The sequence below is a fragment of the Eretmochelys imbricata genome, chromosome 9 (assembly GCF_965152235.1).
Source record: "Eretmochelys imbricata isolate rEreImb1 chromosome 9, rEreImb1.hap1, whole genome shotgun sequence".
Lineage (NCBI taxonomy): Eukaryota > Metazoa > Chordata > Testudines > Cheloniidae > Eretmochelys > Eretmochelys imbricata.
In genome coordinates this window covers 84,433,355-84,454,831 of record NC_135580.1, presented here as the reverse complement: position 1 = coordinate 84,454,831, position 21,477 = coordinate 84,433,355, and the positions used below count along the sequence as shown (strand labels likewise).

The following is a 21,477-nucleotide window of genomic DNA, read 5'->3' as shown; positions in this document are numbered from 1 at the left end:
TAGTCAGTTTGGCGGACAGTCAAGTTTTCCAACATTGCACCATGAACAAATGGTGAAAGCGGCCACATTTAGGGAAGATGCTAGGAAATCTTGAATATGGGTGGTTGAACTCTAGCTTGCATAATGCAGTGCATAATGGCGCCCCAGACTGGGACTCAGGGTTCAACAATTCCTAATCCGAGTTCACAAAAGAATGTAAATGCACAAACCCAAGGTTAACAAACACAGGGTCTGCTAATTCGAGATGTACTAGTCCTGGGCTTACTTTGCCTTACATACCCTTAAAGGGCTTCCTTACTGTAGATGACCAACAGTGCACGTTTCACTTGGGGCTATGACAAGAACAGCTTTCCTTTCAAACTTTTGAGTGCTAGATTGAGCAAAGCAGGCAAAGTTGTTTAATTTATGTAGTCTTGTTTCAGGGCAAAAAAACCCAAACAAATCGTACCTCATTAAGAGCCATGTATTTTGGAGACAGTTAACCACATATAGGCGCTCTGTCCATCTGTTCATTTAAAATGCTGCAATGTGTGCAGAAAACACCAAGGCACTTAACATATATAACTATGCAAAAAGAAAAACTGTGCCAGTAATCATGGCAATTAATCAAACTCACAAAGTTTTAGCAAATTTCAGATTAATTTTCCGCTTAAGTGGCATTGTAACTTAATTCACATTAATCTGAAATATTTACAGCAACCTGATGGAGGTTTGGAGCTACTCAGGCTGAACTGTATTACTAATGTGTCCAGCTGCCAGCCATTAGAAGGCCAAGCTACAGCTCAGCTACAACCACTGTACTATTCTTTCAGAACACCTACCTGCATTCTTTTCATGTTAACTTAAATATGCAAACTTCATCAGATTCAAAAATTCTACTACATAATATTAGATCAAAAGAAACCTGATTCTACAATACTAGACCAAAGAACGCATTTTTCAGCGTGTGATTTTTCAATATGTGTTTATAAAGTTTTAAAAATAGGATCAGAGGGATTTTAAAATCATACTAGATAATAATGCAAAACTAAACTTAAAAAACCTCCTCAGTAGACCTTCTAATTTCTCGTAAGAATGACAACTCACTCATTCTAGCCTTGGAGTAAATTAATCTTATGGATCATAAGGAATAATGTTAACGTGATCTAGGTTGTACCATTCTTATAATGGTAGTAGGAAACATAAAGCATCCATTGGGGCAATGATTCAGTGGCATACAGACAGAGCATAAATAGTAAAGTTACATTTAAGACAACTGGAATTAATAAGCATAATATTACTTTCACAGAATAGGTTTCATCTGTCAATATGCCCTCTCTGAGTCAAACCTAAAAAGTTCCTGATGGTCCATTCTAGTGTTTTTAAAACCACAATATTTTCTCATATGTTGTCAGTCAACGCCAAACATAGTCTAGGATAGGTGTTTATTGACCTGATAAATGATTGGTAAAGTTATGGAAGCACCGAATGCACCAGGGATTATAAAATATAAGAAATAGCATGTTCAAAGCAGTTTTTCTTAGAAAATGCAATTCTTTACCACTATAAATTTGAACAGCAACAAGTTTAGGATCAAATCCCTTACTGTGAAGGAACTAGCCTAGGAAGTGAAAAAGTATCCCCTTTAACTACCTGCACAAATACTCAATATGTCAACAATCTGCAAGGAGTCCTGACACCCTTACTCCTGTGAACAGTCCTGCTCATTTCCACAGGACTACTCATGAGGTTGCAGGATAGGTACCATTCAACATTGTATGATTTTGTCAAATAATTCTCCAAATACATAGCAATGACCTTAAGCAAAAAGACTTAAGTTTCTATAACAAAGCTTGAAACATTACTTCTAAACTAGACACTCTCAAACTCCACAAACAGTGACAAATACAAAAGCCAACACTTCACTGCTGTAATTATGAATATAAAATCTTCAATAAGAACGCTTTAAATGATTGAATTTTTGACAAATCCATCAACCTGGAAACATAGGAAAATACCAGTCTGCATATTAAGCTTCATGCATTACCACTGATGTGGTTTGTGGATGACAGTTGCGGTCCTTTCTGTGCAGCTAATGAGCAGTACAATAACTAACAGGAATAAAGAACTTTATTCTGAATATTAATCATACAATATTTTAAAAAGAAAAGGAGTACTTGTGGCACCTTAGAGACTAACCAATTTATTTGAGCATGAGCTTTCGTGAGCTACAGCTCACTTCATGATGAAGTGAGCTGTAGCTCACGAAAGCTCATGCTCAAATAAATTGGTTAGTCTCTAAGGTGCCACAAGTACTCCTTTTCTTTTTGCGAATACAGACTAACACGGCTGTTACTCTGAAACAATATTTTAAGTGATCCATTTAAACTACTTCAACTACATTGTGTAGAAGATACACACCTCCTCAGAGCAACGTGCACTTCTTTCAATACATAGTACACTGCAACAGGTCTGTCACAAAACTTTTATAAAACTTGCAATTTCACAAGAGTGTAAATGTGGGCTTTTGTTACACTATTTTGTAATAACAAGGAGTCTGGTGGCACCTTAAAGACTAAATCTGTTAGTTTTTAAGGTGCCACCGGACTCCTTGTTGTTCTTGTGGATATAGACTAACACGGCTACCCCCTGATACTATTCTGTAATAAACCTCAGAATTCATAAGCAAATCCCAATTTAATTGTTACACAGGAGAGCAGCTCCAAAACAAAGCTTAGCCTGAGGAACAAACCAGTGACCCAGAGGGCAATATTATTTTACCAGTATTTCATTCGTGTATCAATTAATCAAAGTTTCTAAAGGCCAAACCTTAAGTTAAATCTTTATCCCACTACACTGGAGAGTCAGCAATCTCCACCATCTATTTGCTTCTCACTCTGAAGTAAAATAAATTGCTTTTAATGGATTACCAAAGTAATCTATATAAACTCCTTGATAAAGAGGTTGTCATAGCTACAGGGCTATCTGCGCTTCTGTCCCCTTTCTTGTCTCTCTGTGCATCTCCTCAGGTGTCATGCCTCTTGCTTATACCTATCCTAAGGCATAATTCTCCCACAGTTACACAAGGCACTGTAGCACAGGGCTTGGTTAATTAACTGTGCTTACCCAGCAGGTCCAACTGGCTTCAGTACATACTGTTCTTCTCTTCGGGAATCTGACTAGTGGCATATATTGTGACCAAACAGCCTTCTTAAAACCAAAGTATTGTTTGTTTTAATATAGGAACAAAGCATTTACAGAAAAGGATTTAAAACAAAGTCCACATGCCTGCCTATCTTACCTTATGTCTTCCCATCCCCATGGAAAACTACTCAAGTATAACTTCTTCAGAGACCTGCAAACGCTGTCAGTCTGGCTCCCCCAAACAACTGTCTCTTTTCTTGAGACATCTTTTTTTAAAAACTGCCAGACTTCTTTTGTTCTTGTGAGTGCCTGGGTTCTGGCCTTGCTCATCAAAACCAGTTTTGTAAGTTGGCTGGAGCCAGAAGGTAGAATCTTCAAAGCTAGTAGATAAGGCATTGTCTCTTAATACCCCTCAGGGGTATGTCTACACTGTAGCTAGGAGCATGCTTCCCAGCGCTGGTAGGCAGACGCACATTTGCTCTGTTGAGCTAGCATGCTAAAAATAGCAGCATAGCCAGAAGAACTGTGGGTGGCAGCTTGGCTAGACACCCAACCACACACTCAGGTGGTCAAAGTGGATTTGCACTCAAGTGGCTAGCCTGAGCTGCCATCCATGCTACCCCTTCTTCCTACGCTGCTATTTTTAGCGTACTACCTCAAGCAGAGAGCTCACGTTTATTAACCAGCACTGTATACAGTAGTCATAAATTACTGAGCAACTTCAATTCTGTCAGTTTACTTACATAAATTACACTTGTTTTCTAAACACATTGCCTCTGCAGACACACACATTTCCCTCAGTTTCCCTCTGCCTCCAGGATTTTATAAATCTAACTCCAAAGCAGAGGATAGGTGGGATCGTCAGGGTTGCTCTGCCAAAGCAAACATATGGAAAACAAAATGATTTTAGTAAATAACCTCTTTCTTTTTGACAGTCCTTGTTAAGTTGCACTGTAGGAGACCAGCTAGCAGCAATCATCTTCCAAAAGTGGGTTAAAAAGAGCTGCTAGCTGGAGAATGCAGTGCAGCTCTTCCAAACAGAGCATCTGATTTTGTTGCAACACTCAAGCACAGAGAGAGAGAGATTCATGAATCTATGACCAAACTATGCTTTCTCCAATATCAGGAAGCCCATTTCTTTCCACTACGAAACTAGTTTGGATCTATGACTAGCTATCACTACTCCTCCTGGTTCATCCTTCATTCCCATTTGAAGAATCAGAGAATAATAACCTAGGCTTTTACTGACAGATCTGAAGTTCTTAGCCAGGAATTTCTCTGGACAATTACTGATATGGCTAAGAACCAAACATCTATATCAGTTGTTATGGTACTGTATATGGGAATGTTTGGATAACCCTTCTACCTTCCAAGTTAGCTCCAAAAATCCTCACTTTTTTATTGACAGGAATATATTCTATTTCAGAGCCTGAAAGGGCTGGAATAGATTCGGGGGTGGGGGATGACCCAATATTCAATTAACCTGACTTTCTTTGACACCATAGCAACAAACTTTCTTGCATGTCTCCCAAAGGCCCTCACTGACAGGGAAGGCCACCATATCTTTCTCACTCAGCTGCAAAACAAACAGTTTGAGTGGCTTTTTGGAACTGAGGTCAAATGGGATGTCCAGGGCACAGCTATTTTGCAAGCATCACTTAGAGAATAGCTTCATCACGTAATTAATACAACACTAGAAACTCTTAAGACTGGAGCTCTTCTTGCTGCAAGACCAAACACCCTGGGAAATCTAGATTAGACCCTTGATTTCTTGGAAGGTGCTGCCTTGGTCTCAACTGGCAGACTTAAGATCATCTCATTGAGTCTCCAGAATGAATTCCTTCTTTGATAGAGCCAGAAACAGTGAAGGAAGATATCATGACCAATAATACCCATAGAGAGGAAAATATCTTGGAAAAGGTTTCCACCGAGGAGCTATCTAGTATGAAAAACTTATAGCTGTTGCGGGCAAACTAGGAGGAACAATAGCCATTGATGGATACAACAGTGACTCATTTCCAATCCAAGGGAACACCTCCAAAGAGACTGCATTCACCAAAGCGACTGCATTCACCAAATCAGCCATTCTAAACAATAATAGTCGGAGTTCAGCCAGAACAGAATGACCCCAAAATAACTCCAATACAGGGAAGCAGCTGCACAGTGCCTGATCACTTGTAAGTACCTCGTTTTAGATGCACTGATTTTTTTTAATTAATTCCAGAGGTGGAGCCTCTATTGGATCTATTTGAAAATTGCTGATCTTTCCCTAGTGAATTCTTCCACAAGGTTTTCAGCTGCTCTAAAGACCCAAACTTTAGTGCCAAAAGGGTTTTGGAGATAATTCTGGCCTGCTAGGATAATCTCTTTCAGAGAAATTTCCATTGGATCCTCAAACCATCAGATCCTCCTGGATCAAAGGAAGGCTTATGTCGGTCTGTAGCTCCTTTCCCTACTAACTCAAGATGACAAGGCTGCATAAGCAGCACATCCCTTGGAGGAATGTCTGTCACTTGGGCATTGGGGAGGCAGGTCATGTTAATCAATAATAGGTCTGAAAGTCTCAAGCCTGATTTTAGTGTATGGACTTTTGCTTTTAAGTATGATGTTAAACAATTAAGAAATGCTTAGCTCAGATTTCATTCGTTATCTATATTTTAATACTGTTCCTGCAAAATAGCATAGCCATAATTTATATTGAGAGAGCACCTCCACATAAGAGTTACCGTATGAGATCAGACCAGTGGCCCTCCTAATCCAGTACTCTGTCTCTGGGAGGCTTCAAAAGTACAAGACAATTGTGGAATAGCTCATTATTATTTTTGGGGTGAGTGGCGGGTGGGAAGGTTTCTTCCTAATCCTGCCTAGTGTAACTGTGGATTTTCTCCATGTTATTTCTTTCCATCGATAATGGCAAAAAAGCTCTTCATCTGCTCCTGAACATCTTTGACGCTGTTTTTAGACAAAACTACTGTGAACCACTATGGCACAGGGAAGGCAGTCTTCAAGCAGACAGATCACAAACCATTATGAAAATGGTAAACACCTTAAAATTCCTCCAGAAAAATTGGTATCAGCCAGCAAACATCATGGAGCACTGATTACAGAAGCTCCCAATAATATGCTTAGCAACCAGGCAGCTACTTTCTGCACCAGCTCAAGTTTCCATGTTAACCTGCAGCCCAATGTGGGGCAAACTGTGGTAATTCAGTCTTGAGGCGACTAAAGAATTGATCACAATAGTCAGGTGCCTGCTGAATGTTTAAAACCTATTTTTTATTAGCATCAATGAAATCTAGTGCCAACAAGTTCAATAAGTTACATGTGTAAAGAAGTGTGTGTGGAAAAATACACCTTTATCTGCAATAATTTAAAATTTCTTACAATTTTACTGAATGCTTCCTTGGTTTTCCACTATGAAAGGATAAATAGAATGCAATTTATCTTGCCTATAACCTTTCATTCTTTGCTTTTACCCATCTTCTCTCCATACTAAATAGTCCCAATCTTTTCATCCTCTCCTCACAGGAAGATTTTACATTTAATTCAGATATTATGGTAATGGGTAGGTTAAGTACCTAGCATTGTGCCACCTATCACTTCAATTTCTGCTACATCTTTGAGATGAGGTGACCAGAACTGAACACGATATTGCATGTAAGGGTGACATGCCCAGATTATGGTGCTCTTTCTTATGAAACTGTGATCCTAACCAGTAAAAACTGTAGGTCACCCTGTTAGAGGCAATTTGTTTTAATAGGTTATATTTTCCACTCAGATTATTCAGTCCTTGGCCCACTAATTGTAAAGATGAGCTGGCTGGGAGGATGCTATACCGAAAAACAGCCTGTCTGCCCTTGCCATCTTTTTTTTGGCTGGTAAAAAGCTACCGTGGCTTTCCGCTTAAGACACATCCTTTCACAGCGACAGACATCCCTTCAGGCACTGCATCATCTTCTGGGAAGAGCTCTTTTTACTTCCCTTTGAAAGCCTTAGACATTTTTTTTATTTCAGAAGGTGGAGAAAGCAACTAGGGGAGAAGCTGTTCTAGATTTGATTTTGAAAAATAGGGAGGAACTAATTGAGAATTTTAAAATGGAAGGCAGTTAGGGTGAAAGTGATCATGAAACGATAGAGTTCATGATTCTAAGGAATGGCAGGAGGGAAAACAGCAGAATAAAGATAATGGATTTCAAGAAGGCAACTTTAGCAAACTCACAGTTGGTAGGTAAGATCCCATAGAAGTAAGTCTAAGGGGAAAGAGTTCAAGGGTACGTCTACACTACCCACCGGATCGGCGGGTAGTGATCGATCCCCAATCGCTCTGCCGTCGACTCCACCGCGGCGAGAGACGGAAGTGGAGTTGACGGGGGAGTGGCAGCAGTCGACCCCGCGCTGTGAGGATGCGAGGTAAGTCTACCTACATCGACCTAAGATACGCAACATCAGCTATTCTCGTAGCTGAAGTTGCGTATCTTAGGTCGATCCTCCCCAGTGTAGAACAGGCCCAAGAGAGTTAGCAGTTTTCCAAAGAGACAATATTAGGGACACAAGAGCAAACTATCCCACTGTGTAGGAAAGATAGGAAGTATGGCAAGAGACCACCCTGGCTTAACCAGGAGATCTTCAATGATCTAAAACTCAAAAGAGTCCTACAAAAAGTAGAAACTAGGTCAAATTACAAAGAATGAATATAACTAAACACAAGTACATAGGGACAAAATTAGAAAGGCCAAGGCACAAAACAAGTTTAAACTATCTGTAGACATAAAGGGCAACAAGAAAACATTCTACAAATACATTAGAAGCAAGAGGAAGACCAAGGGCAGGGTAGGCCCATTACCCAATGAAGGGGGAAAGACAATAAAAGAAAATGTGGAAATGGCAGAAATGCTAAATGACTTTTTTGTTTCCTTTTCACCAAAAAGGATAGTAGCAGCTGGATGTCGAACCTAATGAATGCCAGTGAAAATTATGTCGCAGCAGAGGCTAAAATAGGGAAAGAAGAAGTTTAAAAATTACTTAGACAAGTTAGATGTCAAGTCACTAGGACCTGATGAAATACATCTTAAAATACTCAAGGAGCTGACTGAAGCGATATCCAGGGCTATTATCTTATCTTTGGAAGATGGGAGAGATTCCAGAGGGACTGGAAGAAAGCAAATTCAGGGCCAATCTATAAAAGGGGGAATAAGGACAACCTGGGGAATTAGATTAGTCAGCTTAACTTCAGCAACCGGAAAGATAATTGAGCAAATAATTAAGCAATCAATTTCCTAACACCTAGAAGATAATAAGGTGATAAGTAATAGTCAACATAGATTTTTTCAAGAACAAATCATGTCAAACCAACCTAGTTGCTTTCTTTGATAGGGTAACAAGCCTTGTCGATGGGGGGGAAGCAGCAGATGTGGCATCTCTTGATTTTAGTAAGGCTTTTGACACCGTTGCACATGTCCTTCTCATAAACAAACTAGGGAAATATAGCCTAGATGGAGCTACTATAAGGCAGATGCATAACTGATAGGAAAAACATTCTCAGAGAGAAGTTATCAGTGGTTCAGAGTCAAGCTGGAAGGGCATATCAAATGGGATTCTGTAGGGACTGGTCCTGGTTCTGATCAATATGTTCATCAAAGATTTAGATAATGGCATAGAGAATACACTTATAAAGTTTATGGACGATTCCAAGCTGAGAGGGGTTGCAAGTGCTTTGGAGGATGTATTAATAGGCGTGTTTGTAAGCAAGACATGAGAAGTAATTCTTCCACTCTCCTCCTTGCTAAGGCCTCAACTGGAGTATTGTGTCCAGTTCTGGGTGCCACATTTCAGGAATGATGTGTTGAAATTGGAGAAAGGTAAAGGAGAGCAACAAAAATTATTAAAGGTCTAGAAAACATGACCTATCAGGAAAGATTGGAAAAAAAAAACAACTGGGTTTGTTCAGTCTGGAAAATAAAAAACTAAGGGGAGGGGGCACATGATAACAGGTTTCAAGTACGTAAAACGTTAATACAAGGAGGAGGGTGAAAAATTGTTCTCATTAAACTCTGAGTGAATCAAAGTCTGAAGTATTGTAAGCCACCCACAGCACACATTTGGACACCATATACCCCTCAGTCACCAGCTGCTTTGGTCTTTTCCCACATGGATACCCAACATACCCAAAGAGGAATTTCTTCCCCAAAAAGTCACTCTTTTGGCATCTTTATCCAAATGGAAAGGTTGGACCAGCCTTGCAACTTCTTTGGCAGCTAACCCCAACCAACAAGTCAGCAGGACATCTTAGGAAATATTGGAACCCTTTTTGTGGCACTTGATAAAGGTGATCCTTTAGCTTCTTGTATGCAGCTGGGAGGGAGGTTGGTGCCAATCAGATTTTCTTAGGGAAAATTCCCATTAATAATGAGCTATTGGACCTTTCTCCTTGGACATTAGGAAGTACAACAGCCAATGAGTCTTAGATAGCTAAAATTTCCAATACCAGACTCTCTACCACACAAGCTAGAAACTCTTGTCCAAAATGTCAAGTGCCAAAGAGAGACATGGAGGTGACCTGTCCTCCGAAAAAGCTGAGGAGGAAAAAAAATTATTCTTGCTGGTCAAAAAAGGTTATTGCAAATACCCTACCCCTTATTCTTCCTCTGAATCAGACAAGTGGTCAGAAGTACTGTCCAACAGAGAAGATAATGTTGCAGTTAGGCTGGCAGAGTAAATGAGACAGACAACACATTAATTGGGAGAAGACTGAGTACCAGCAGTGTATTTTATGATCCCCAGATTACTAAGGAGGACCCTGCTAGTAAGGCCACATAACTCCTGAGTTAAAAGGAAAGCAAGGAAAGGTGACATGAAATGAGCTGAGCCAAGGGGCCAGAGAAGCTGAGGGAGCGCTCCTCATAACCCAAAGGAGAACAAAAGCCTCAGGATATAAATGCATCTCTGCATTGACAGCTGTCCCAATAAGCCTGTGATCCCACCTCAGGTAGAAACAAGGCTGATCAGAACAACTCACCGAACCAAGAACAATCCAGGAACTAGATCTTTAATAATCTTGGTTCCATATATTTGGTGCTGTAAGAGGGCACCCATGCAGCATCAACAAGAACAGCTTTCCAGAAAGTTACCAAAGCTCAACATTGCCACGGGTATTAGGGCATATCGTTTAATCACAAAAAGTGGGAGTATGCCTGGGTCACCTCAAAGTATAAGTAGCATGGGGTAAAGCAGGCAGCAGCAGCAAAAAGAAAGCAGTACCTCGTAAGAGACTGAATACTGACAGCCAAGGAGAGAACCTCTTCCTTTCAAAAATAGATCTCAGGAGGTTGCTCTGCAGGAACAGAGTTTTTAAAATATTTTTCTGAAAGTATGTTTAGTTAAATTTGTGATCATTTTAGCTCACTGCTATATGTCCTCATTGTTAGACCTAGTTTCACTTCTGTCCCTCACAAGGCTGGTCTTGTATATATGACTGTACATTGTAGTGCTGCAACTCACTGAACTTCATGCATGTGAAAAAATATTCCATATAATTTCAAGCTTTGAGTTTTGGGCACATGCAGGCTGAGTATGAGATGAAGAGATGTTTTTCACATGAACTTAAAGGCTGCTGAAAGATGCAAACCCCTTATTTAACACTTGTAAATAGCCCCTATAGTACTCCCGTTAGCCTGGATTTCTGTTAAAAATGATACCGAAACCCTTGAAAACCAGCTATCAACCTAGTATAGGGGAAAGGTCTTCTGCTTTTGTTATCTATGACAGCTTGAAAGGCAATGTAGCTCTGTTTGACCAGGCAGCATAAATTATAGCACTGACAAGAGCCACTCTATAATCTAGACAATCCACTATTATAAGTTTAAATAACTGACTTTATGTTTGAAATTATGTTTGAAATTAGCTCCGTACTTGTAACTTCATCAGTAAAACTTCACTGATATAACAAACCACACTGTGTAGATGTTCCGTTTCCAAACGTACTTTTGTTTTTAGTAACCCTCTTCTGATAACCATGATCGAACTTCAGTTGCCATCAAGTTTTCTTAGCTGGTGGTCCTAGAAATCTGCAGCTAAAAGAACCATACAGATTTAAAACTGAAAAGTTCTGCAAACCTACAGTCTATGCTATCAGCTGGGAATGTAATTCCCAACTTGAGGAGACAGACCTACACTAGCTCTCACTGACTAAGTGCACTAAAAGTAGAGCATGGTCATGGTGATGGAAGGGGCGAGCCATCCTGAGTACATACCTGTTCGAGATGCAAAGTATGTATCTGGGGTTGCTAACCCCCGCCTCGCCACTCACACTGCCACAGCTACATGCTATTTTTACGGCAATAGTTCAGTTTTCACAGCTAGCCTAGGTATGTCTCCTCAAGTTAGGAATTACAGCCCCAGGTTAAAGTGTACATATACCCTCAGAGGGAAACCACTTAGATTCTTAAAAAGAGAATATAGATCTGCAAATCTAAACAGCAGTAAAGCTTATATATGCTAATGTTAAAGGATGCTGCATAGCATCCAAATTGTGAAGGCCTAATATATAATACAAATGACAGATTTAATAGACTGCTCAAGAGAAAACAACACTTTTACAGCGCATCACTACCAAAAGGAAGTATTTGAATATTGTTAAATTCTTAACTATTCAGAGATCTCTAGAGAGCAAAACAGACTACTGCTCTTCAGAAAGGGATTTGGACAAATGAAATATTCAATTTTAGGCCCCAATATGTCCTTTTTCAAAGGCAAATAGGTTGAGGTGAAAGCATCTAAAATACAGTGTCACAAAAAGACACCGTCAAAGTTACATTCAACAAAATACACACACACAGGATATTTTACATTTTCAGTATTTTTGGATTCTGTGATCTTAATGAAATCATGATTAATATAGGGCCTTAGGTATAAGATAACGTTAACACATTATATCGTGAATATCTCTAGCTGGAAACCTCCAAGGGGGAGGGGGGAGGGGAGAGAGAGAGAGAATGGGACCAACAAAAGATATGGATACATTAGCCAAAACAGAAGATGCAACAAGGAAGTACATCTATATAGGCAATGGCAGAACAAAGGAAAAGCGGTTTCTCCACATACACATCCTTTAGGGTGGGAGGGAACAGCCGGTCTCTCCAAAGCTAATATGGTGACTGACCACAGATGATGTATGAGCAGTACCAAACTCCACAGCAAATGCTTCCAGCTGAAAGAATGAAATCTTGGGTCCTTTCGCAATAGCATCTACACCTCCTATTTCTTGTACTGCAAACTCCTGGCAGATTCCATCCCATTTGCACTTAGGAAAATTCACTCAAATCAGAAGCACGTGCAGCCGACAGTCTCACACAACACCTCTCTCAACAATACAAGCCTTACTAACCTGTTGACCATCTGCCTTATGCTGTACTTATGCAGTTTGCCCACTTCCTATGTCCTGCTGAATACAGTTTAATACCTATAATTCCTACCTAGTACCCATTTTCAACTAAAACTGAAAAGAGTCACTAATACCACAACTATGACAGGGTATTTAGAGCTTTTATCATCTCAACACTTTCTCCGTTTTATAAGAACATTAGGAGTTAGAATATGTCTCTGCCAATAGGTTTTTCTGTAAAAAGAAAAGGAGTACTTGTGGCACCTTAGAGACTAACAAATTTATTTGAGCATAAGCTTTCGTGAGCTACAGCTTATGCTCAAATAAATTTGTTAGTCTCTAAGGTGCCACAAGTCCTCCTTTTCTTTTTGCGAATACAGACTAACACGGCTGCTACTCTGAAACCATTCTTTCTGTAGTCTCTTACAGTTTCCTGGTACGCTATCATTTTTCCTCTGCTACAATACAGAGGCATAGTCATCAATCTTACTTTTGAACATGCTGGGAATTCCCTACAGAACACTGCTACTGGCAGCCAACATACCCTGAACCTCTTTCTGTACTGCATTTTCTAAAAAAATCTAAAGATGCTTCTTTGTAAAACTCTCTGCTTCACAGTCAAATATTTCGTGTTCAGTGGTAGAAGGGAGGAGAGCAATTACAACTAATAAAAGTTTTGAAATGTATAAGAAAAACAAATATGACAAACAGCAGAACAGTTTGGATGCAGTCACAGACAGAAACAGGACCTACCAACTGGGCACCTTGAACACCACAGAACCCACTCCCTTCAGTATAAAGTGACATGTCATATTGTGACACAACTTCAGTATAAAGTGACATGTCTTATTGTGAAGACTAAGGCAATAGTTATAGATGACCTCTAACAGTTTGTTATGCAAAGGATAAATTTTTATTATACATAGCAAAGGCTCCATAGTCACACAAAACAGTGTTCTAGAAGAACAGTTTAATCTTCTGACATTAAAGATATTAGTTTAACTTTTGTGAAAGTGAAGTGAACATGTACTACATGCTCAGTTCTTTAGAGAGTCAATATAGGGCTGGCCAGACTGAAAGTTTCTCTTAGATCACAAGGAAGTTTTCTACTTTGATCATACATTTACGAACATTTTTATATAATTGTTCCTGGAAAGAAAAGTTGACTGATGAAGGCAATAGTGTGGAGTATAAAGCCAGTAAATGTGTGTGAAAAAATAATAATTGGTAGAGAGTAAATGCTCCAGAAATAGTACAGGCAACTGTATGCACAGGTGAAAGACCAGAACACACACAAAAGATACATATAGCCCTTTGGATTTGCCAGCCATAATTAAACATACAGACTATCTACCTATGTATGTTTATTATCGTCTCTCCTAAAATCCAGTGCCAGTCTTAAAAAAAAGCATAATTATTATTATTATTTTAAAGTTTCAAAGAAACCGCTCTTGGGACTGTAGGTGGAGGAATAAAGGGTTTTTTCGTCCAAAGTATGATCAAATCAGCCTGTCCTCTGAGGAAAAACCCTATTCAGGTAACAACAGGTATGAAGTTGTAGCTAAGACAAAGGAACAAAAAAGCTGCAGCTGGGGGGAATGCATACAAGCAGGGTCCTCCAGAACCTTTTCTATCCCACAGGGTCAATTTACACTCAACCTGAGCTAAATCACAATTCTTGTCCAAATGCTGAAAATTGACAGACACCAAGGGATCCCAGTTCATGTAACTTATTTTAATGTTGTTATAGTAAGTAGAAGTCACTGGAATTATCTGAGAAGAGGCTGCTGAACAAAACTTCAGTAAGGAGAGAGGGTTTTTTGGTACAGTATTTTCTTAATGGTCCTTCATTTGATTGTCTCTTGTTCCTTCCCACTTTAATAATAGTAAAATATTAGAATAGAAAGGAAAGAATTAAATTCATAATTCTACCTGTGTATTTAAAATAGTCACCACCACTGTTCTCTCACAGTTCCTAGTCTCCAAAACAGTTCTCAGGTCATTTGTATATTTGCTTGCTTTAAAAACATATCAGCAAAGGGGAAAATACTTACATTTAAAAGCCCAAAATCTTTGGTAACTCAGTTAAGGTTGCCCAGTTGTGCTCTGTGCTATTCCAGAATGCGAAGAGTGGCTAAACTTAAACCGCTCAAAAACTAGGAAATACAAAGTTAAAGTACATACCACCCCCCAACCCCCAGGAGGAAACAGCCACTGGGAATGGTTCAGTAAGGGTGCTGCAAACAGTAAACTATAAAGGGAAGTGGTGGGTTATCTATCTATGGATGTCTCCAAATCAAGACTGGATGCCTTTCTGGAAGATGCCTTAGTCAAACAAGTTATAAGGCTCGATACAGGAGTAACTTGATGAAAATTTCTGTCCTGTGTTGTACAGAAGGTCAGACCAGATTATCTAATGGTCCCTTCTGGGCTTAATATCCATGAATCTATAATAAGCAGATAGGAGGAAGGACTAAGAACATGCCACTGTTTGTGCTGTATATTCCACAGACTGGAATTCCAGCTTTTAACTGCATGCACGCCAGCTGCATTCCTTCTGTTATATGTAGCTGTACTGAACGGTGATGGGATTAATGGGAGCAGCACGACAGAGATATCACTGTGATATGGGGAGAGGTGCATGTGTACCTTCAGAGATCAAGTTTGCCTCATTTCAGCTCTGAATCCTGTAGACTGAGTCACCAGAGATACACAAGGATCTTTTTTTCGACCATGGGGATTATCAGAAGTCTGGTGGCATATATGACAGTGGTCTCCAGGGCCTATTGAGAAGAATCCTTAGCAAATCTGGAGTGGTTTGTGTGGAGTACACTCTGTGTTAGCATAAGCAACTCCTGTTCGCTATGCCTAACATAAACCTGAGTTTTGCCTTAGCAAAGAGGTATTACACTTTTGTTTTACAATGTCATGTGCTCTGTTCCTGAAGTGTTCTGTAGTATCTGTAAGAGTTGAGAGCTAGTATGTGTTGCTGGAGCACTGGGGCTTTGCTCAAAGGGAGCAGAGTTACAGTTAGGTTGCAGAGTGGCGTGTATCTTAACTTTGTATTTCTTGGTTTTCAGAAGTTTAAGTTTAACCACTCTGCACATTTGGGAAAGGCATGAGGCACCACTGGGAAATCTTAACTCTCCATTAATAAAATTTTGGCACACTTAATTTCTTTGGTTGTTAATAAAAATTGCTCAGCATCTCCATGTACCACAGCCCAGCTCTTCTCTTCCCCTACTTCTGGCTATTGGCAACGATTACCTTAGCCACAGAATGCACTGACAGCATGTTAGTCCTTTACTGATCCAGCGACATCTCCTGTCTGTTTGCCTGACCAACACAATGTGATTCTCCATCCTCCCCATGGAGAGGTGGGAGCCATAATGGGATCCACAGGTTGAAGAGCTAGGCAAAAGATGCTGGAACAGTGCAATACTTGCATGCAGTTAGTGGGGACACTTTTTGCAGGGGGACAGATGAAGCCCCAAATAACCCTCACTGCACTGCACTGCTCTGAGCCCTTCCTTTCCACCCCACATTCTCCTGCCATGCTCTGAATTCCCCATTCCCATTAGAAGCAACGTTAGCGTGAGGAAGACTAAGCCTGGAGCCCCTTCCCCACAGCTGGAGGCAGGAAGGAGAAGGTGAGGAGTTCTGAATTCCTTCCTCTCTTGAGGGAGTAGCCAAGTCCTAGAACAGCCCTGGGGAGGAACTGTGGGGAATGGAGGGGATGGAGGAAAGGGAGAGCACAGATGGCTACGCTTCCCTTTTCCCCAAATGTCACTGAAGGGAAAGTTGCCCAACATTCCCCCTTACAGATCTGCTCTGTCAGCACTTCTGATCTCCCAAGAGAGCAAAGGTCCCTTTGAGAATGATCCTTTATTTGAGGGATTGCAGAAAAACTTTTTTTGGAAAGTCAGTTCTTCAAAACGCTATTCATCCAACTGGGTTTGCCGCAGCTGGGCTTGTACTGTATGTTCTTCCCATAGGCGGAGGAAATTCAGGACCAGTAAGTAGCATGAGCATTAGCTGGAGTTTTTACACAGAGGTATAACTGTGTGCTTGCAAAGGTGGGCTAGCAGGGAAAGGGTCATTTCAAAAACATGCTGGAGATTTTAAAAGGGGGGGGGGGAGGGGAAGAGAGTTTCTTTCCAGTCACTAAAAGAAAAGGAGTACGTGTGGCACCGTAGAGACTAACCAATTTATTTGAGCATAAGCTTTCGTGAGCTACAGCTCACTTCATCCAGTCACTGTGCAATAGAGTTCAAATTTGTGACCACAGTTGCTGGAGTACTATTTTTAGTAGTACATGTAATGCAGCATCCACACACATTTTACCAGTGGAACAGTGCTGGTAGAGGACCTGTGTCGTTCAGGGAAGTGGTTTTCAGTCACTGACAAACTCAGGGTTTTACTGACAGGTCCTAAAATTGAATGTGGACACATGCAAAGATGTGCTGAAATAAGGAAGTGTTACTGGTAAAATTTTGTAGAGTAGACCAGACCTAGGAGAGAGAAACCCTGAGTGGCTGAGATCAGTTTAGGGAGGATTAGAGTTATAGTTTGAGCCTAGGTGTTCATTACAAAAAAAAAAAAAAGTTACAGGAACCAGTTGATGTTGTAAACATCTTTTTTAAGGGGGAAGGTCAGAAGTGTATTTTAGGAACCCCTTTGTCAAATGACACTAAGTTTGACCACTAATCCTAACCTGCACCACCATGAGCCACAGAAAATTTCAAGACAATCCAAGTAATGTGGATTTTAGAGCACTTAAAATAGTTGACCTTTAGACAGAAAGTGACACTCCACCTTAACTAGGAGAGCTGGTGACGTGCTTACTGGAGAGAGTTCTACAAGTTATTTATTCTTTATCAATCTACAGCAAATAAACTGTGGGCAGAACTCGGTTCTCCCCCATCAATGAAACCACAGAGTGATAACTGTAGAAAATTGAGGCTGGTTATCTATGTAGGACTGGGATGGAGAACAGATAGAAGGGAAGTGGACCCCCCACACAAGATGATAGCTACTTAGTACAAATCAAGAGAAACAAGGGTCCCTAAGAAACTGGTATCTATAAGGGGGAGCATACAGGATGTAGAGAGGAAGGGGTAATGTAAAGAAACTCACAGCTGAGCCCCTCACATTGGTACACAGAAGTTTAGAAGGGCATGTAGGGAGTACTTGCTGGGGTTGCAGGTGAAGCAGGAGATCTATGGCAGCTAGGAGTATACATCTCCTACACAGAGTACTCACTAGGAGTCACTGTAATGAGGGTTCCATTAAGGTTATTAATCATGTGCCAGATATATCTAGAATACAAAGGACATTCATCAAGTGTCACTGGTGAAGCAAGGGCTCTGTGGTAGCACGAAGCACTACTGAGGGCGCACGGAGTATAGAAGATGGAGAGAGGAATTCATTAGCAGATGTTGGTGAAGCAAGAGGAGGGAGAGAGGGAGGGAAGGGGTCTACCAAGCATGGTGGTCATGCAGCAAGGAGGAAGTATACCATTGCCCTGCAGGTGCTAATAGCTGCACACGGGGAGATAGCAGGGCAGATGAGGTCACTTGTGAAGCCAGGGCTCTGCATGGGATAGTAGATGTACAAGAGCACTGAAGGATACTTACTAGGGGTCACTGGTGAAGCCAGAGCTCACTGGGAGCCCCATAGGGGAACTCAAGGGGCATCATGAAGGGGTACGGGTGTCTGCTGTGAAGTATTCACTAGAGGCTGATGAAGCCAGGCTCCACACTGTTTAGGGCTGGAAGGAGATCTATGAGGTGGTATAGGGGTATGGCGCCTGAAATAGAAAACTCACTAGGGGTGACTGATGAAACTAGGGCTCCGCAGAGGCTGGGAACCATGTGCAGGGGATGAGAATACAAAAAGCAATGAGGGCAATGTGTGAGATACTCACCAGAAATCATTGGTGAATCAGAGGCTGGTAACCATATACGTGGGGGCAGGATAGGAGTATGGTGTTCTGTGTCAGGTACTCACTAGGGGTATCTGGTGAAGTGGGGCAGCTCCTCAGGTGCTGTCAGATATATGGTGTGGGTCCATGGAGGTGATATAGGGCTTTGACGGCTGGTAGCTACACAGGGTGGAAGAGCATGGGATGCAAAGGGACAGTATGGAGCCCAGTGTGGACCACTCAGTAGGGGTCATTGATGAAGCAGGAGCTCTGCTGGGCCTGGCAGCTGTATGTGGTGTGGTATGGTGTAGGGAGTAAATGGGGGCAAGGTGCCCAGTCGGGGATACTCACTAGTGGTCATTGGTAAAGAGAGGGCTGGTAGCTGTATGGAGTAAGGGGTACAGACAATATGGGGCGTGGTGCCTGACGTGGAGTCGTCAGTGGAGCTCACTGATGAAATGGGGTATGTGGCAGCTGGGAAGGAGAAGGTGCACTGGGATATGGTGCCTGGGGAGGGTATATGGGGCAGAGTGTGGGGTACTCACTATGGGTCACTGGTAAGGGGTGGCAGGGTGCCCGGGGTGCACAGAACAGGGTGCCTGGGGGTGCCCAGGGGCTGGAGCCGGGTACTCACTAGGGGGCGCTGACGGAGTCAGAGCCAGGGGGCAGGAGCCAGGTATTCACTGGGAGGGGGTGGCAGTGGGCCAAAGCCCGGGGGCAGGAGCCCAGGGCCGGAGCTGGGTACTCACTAGGGGGTGCTGTCGGGGGGAGGTGCCAGGGGCAGGGACAGGAGCTGGGGCCAGAGCCAGGCACTCACTAGGGGGCACTGGCAAGGGGCGGAGCCTGGGGGCAACAGCCCAGGGCTGGAGCAGGGTACTCACAAGGGGGTGCTGCGGGGGGAAGAGCCCAGGGACAGGAGCCCAGGGCTGGAGCAGGGTATTCATTAGGGGGCGCTGCCAGGGGGCAGCAGCCTAGGGCCAGAGCTGTGTACTCACTAGGGGGTGCTGGCGGCAGGAGATGCCTGTGGACAGGAGCCCAGGGCCAGAGCCAGTTACTCACGATGGGGGGTGCTGGTGGGGACAGGAGCCCGGGGGAGGGGGCCAGAGCTGGGTACTCACTAGGGGGTGCTGGCAAGGGGCCAGAGCTCAGGGACAGGAGCCCGGGGCAGGAGCCAGGTACTCACTATGGGGCGCTGGCGGGACAAGAGCCCAGGGGACAGGAGCCTGCAGGGCTGTTGCCAGGTACTCACAAGGGGGCACTGGCACAGACAGGAGTCCTGGGGGCAGGGGCCGGGTACTCACTAAGGGGCACTGCGAGGGGCTGGGGCCGGATACTCACTAGCGGGTGCTACGGGGGGCCGGAGCACAGGGCATGGGCCGGAGCCAGGTACTCACTAGGGGACGCTGTTCGGGGGGCAGAGGCTGAGCCGGGTACTCGCGAGGGGGTGCTGTTCGGGGGGTCAGAGCAACGGGCCAGGTACTCGCGAGGGGGCGCTGTTCGGGGGGCAGGGGCCAGGTACTCGCGAGGGGGCGCTATTTGGGGGGCCTTAGCCGGAGTCGGGTACTCGCTAGGGGGCGCTGTCTGGGGCTGGAGCACGGGGCCAGGTACTCGCTAAAGGGCGCTGTGCGGGGGTCAGGGGCCGGACCCGGGTTCTCGCTAGGGGGTGCTGCTCGAGGGTCGGGGCCGGGTACTCACGAGGGGGCGCTGTTCGGGGGGCTGGAGCATGTGGCTGGGTACTCACTAGGGGGCGCTGTTCGGGGGGGCTGGAGCCCGGTACTCGCTAGGGGGCGCTGTTCTAGAGGCTGGAGCACGGGGCTGGGTACTCGCGAGGGGGCGCTGTTCGGGGGGCTGGAGCCGGGTACTTGCGAGGGGGCGCAGTTCGGGGGGCCGGAGCCGGGTACTCGCGAGGGGGCGCAGTTCGGGGGGGTAGGGGCCGGAGCCGGGTACTCGCGAGGGGGCGCAGTTCGGGGGGGTAGGGGCCGGAGCCGGGTACTCGCGAGGGGGCGCAGTTCGGGGGGGTAGGGGCCGGAGCCGGGTACTCGCGAGGGGGCGCAGTTCGGGGGGGGTAGGGGCCGGAGCCGGGTACTCGCGAGGGGGCGCAGTTCGGGGGGGTAGGGGCTGGAGCCGGGTACTCGCGAGGGGGCGCAGTTCGGGGGGGTAGGGGCCGGAGCTGGGTACTCGCGAGGGGGCGCAGTTCGGGGGGCCTTAGCCGGAGCCGAGTACTCGCTAGGGAGCGCTGTCTGGGGTTGGAGCACGGAGCCGGGTACTCGCTAGGGGGCGCTGTTCGAGGGGGCCGGAGCCCGGTACTCGCTAGGGGGCGCTGTTCGAGGGGGCTGGAGCACGGGGCCGGGTACTTGCTGGGGGGGGGGGGGGTGCGGAGCCGGGTACTCGCTAGGGGGCGCTGTTCTGGGGGCTGGAGCATGGAGCCAGGTACTCTTTAGGGGGCGCTGTTCGGGGGAACGGGGCCGGGGCCGGGTACTCGCGAGGGGGCGCTGTTCGGGGGAACGGGGCCGGGTACTCGCGAGGGGGCGCTGTTCGGGGGGCCGGGTACTCGCGAGGGGGCGCTGTTCGGGGGGCCGAGGCCGGGGCCGGGTACTCGCGAGGGGGCGCTGTTCGGGGGGCCGGGGCCGGGTACTCGCGAGGGGGCGCTGTTCGGGGGGCCGGGGCCGGAGCCGGGTACTCGCGAGGGGGCGCTGTTCGGGGGGCCGGGGCCGGAGCCGGGTACGCGCGAGGGGGCGCTGTTCGGGGGGCCGGGGCCGGAGCCGGGTACGCGCGAGGGGGCGCTGTTCGGGGGGCCGGGGCCGGAGCCGGGTACGCGCGAGGGGGCGCTGTTCGGGGGGCCGGGGCCGGAGCCGGGTACGCGCGAGGGGGCGCTGTTCGGGGGGCCGGGGCCGGAGCCGGGTACGCGCGAGGGGGCGCTGTTCGGGGGGCCGGGGCCGGAGCCGGGTACGCGCGAGGGGGCGCTGTTCGGGGGGCCGGGGCCGGAGCCGGGTACGCGCGAGGGGGCGCTGTTCGGGGGGCCGGGGCCGGGTACTCGCGAGAGGGCGCTGTT

General features: G+C 44.9%; 1 protein-coding gene across 2 annotated transcripts in view; it reads right to left on the bottom strand.

Moving 5' to 3' along the window:
• AMMECR1 (AMMECR nuclear protein 1) overlaps nucleotides 1-21,477 on the bottom strand; it is a 103,953-nt gene that overhangs the window by 81,121 nt on the left and 1,355 nt on the right. The gene's annotated exons all lie outside the window — the stretch shown is intronic.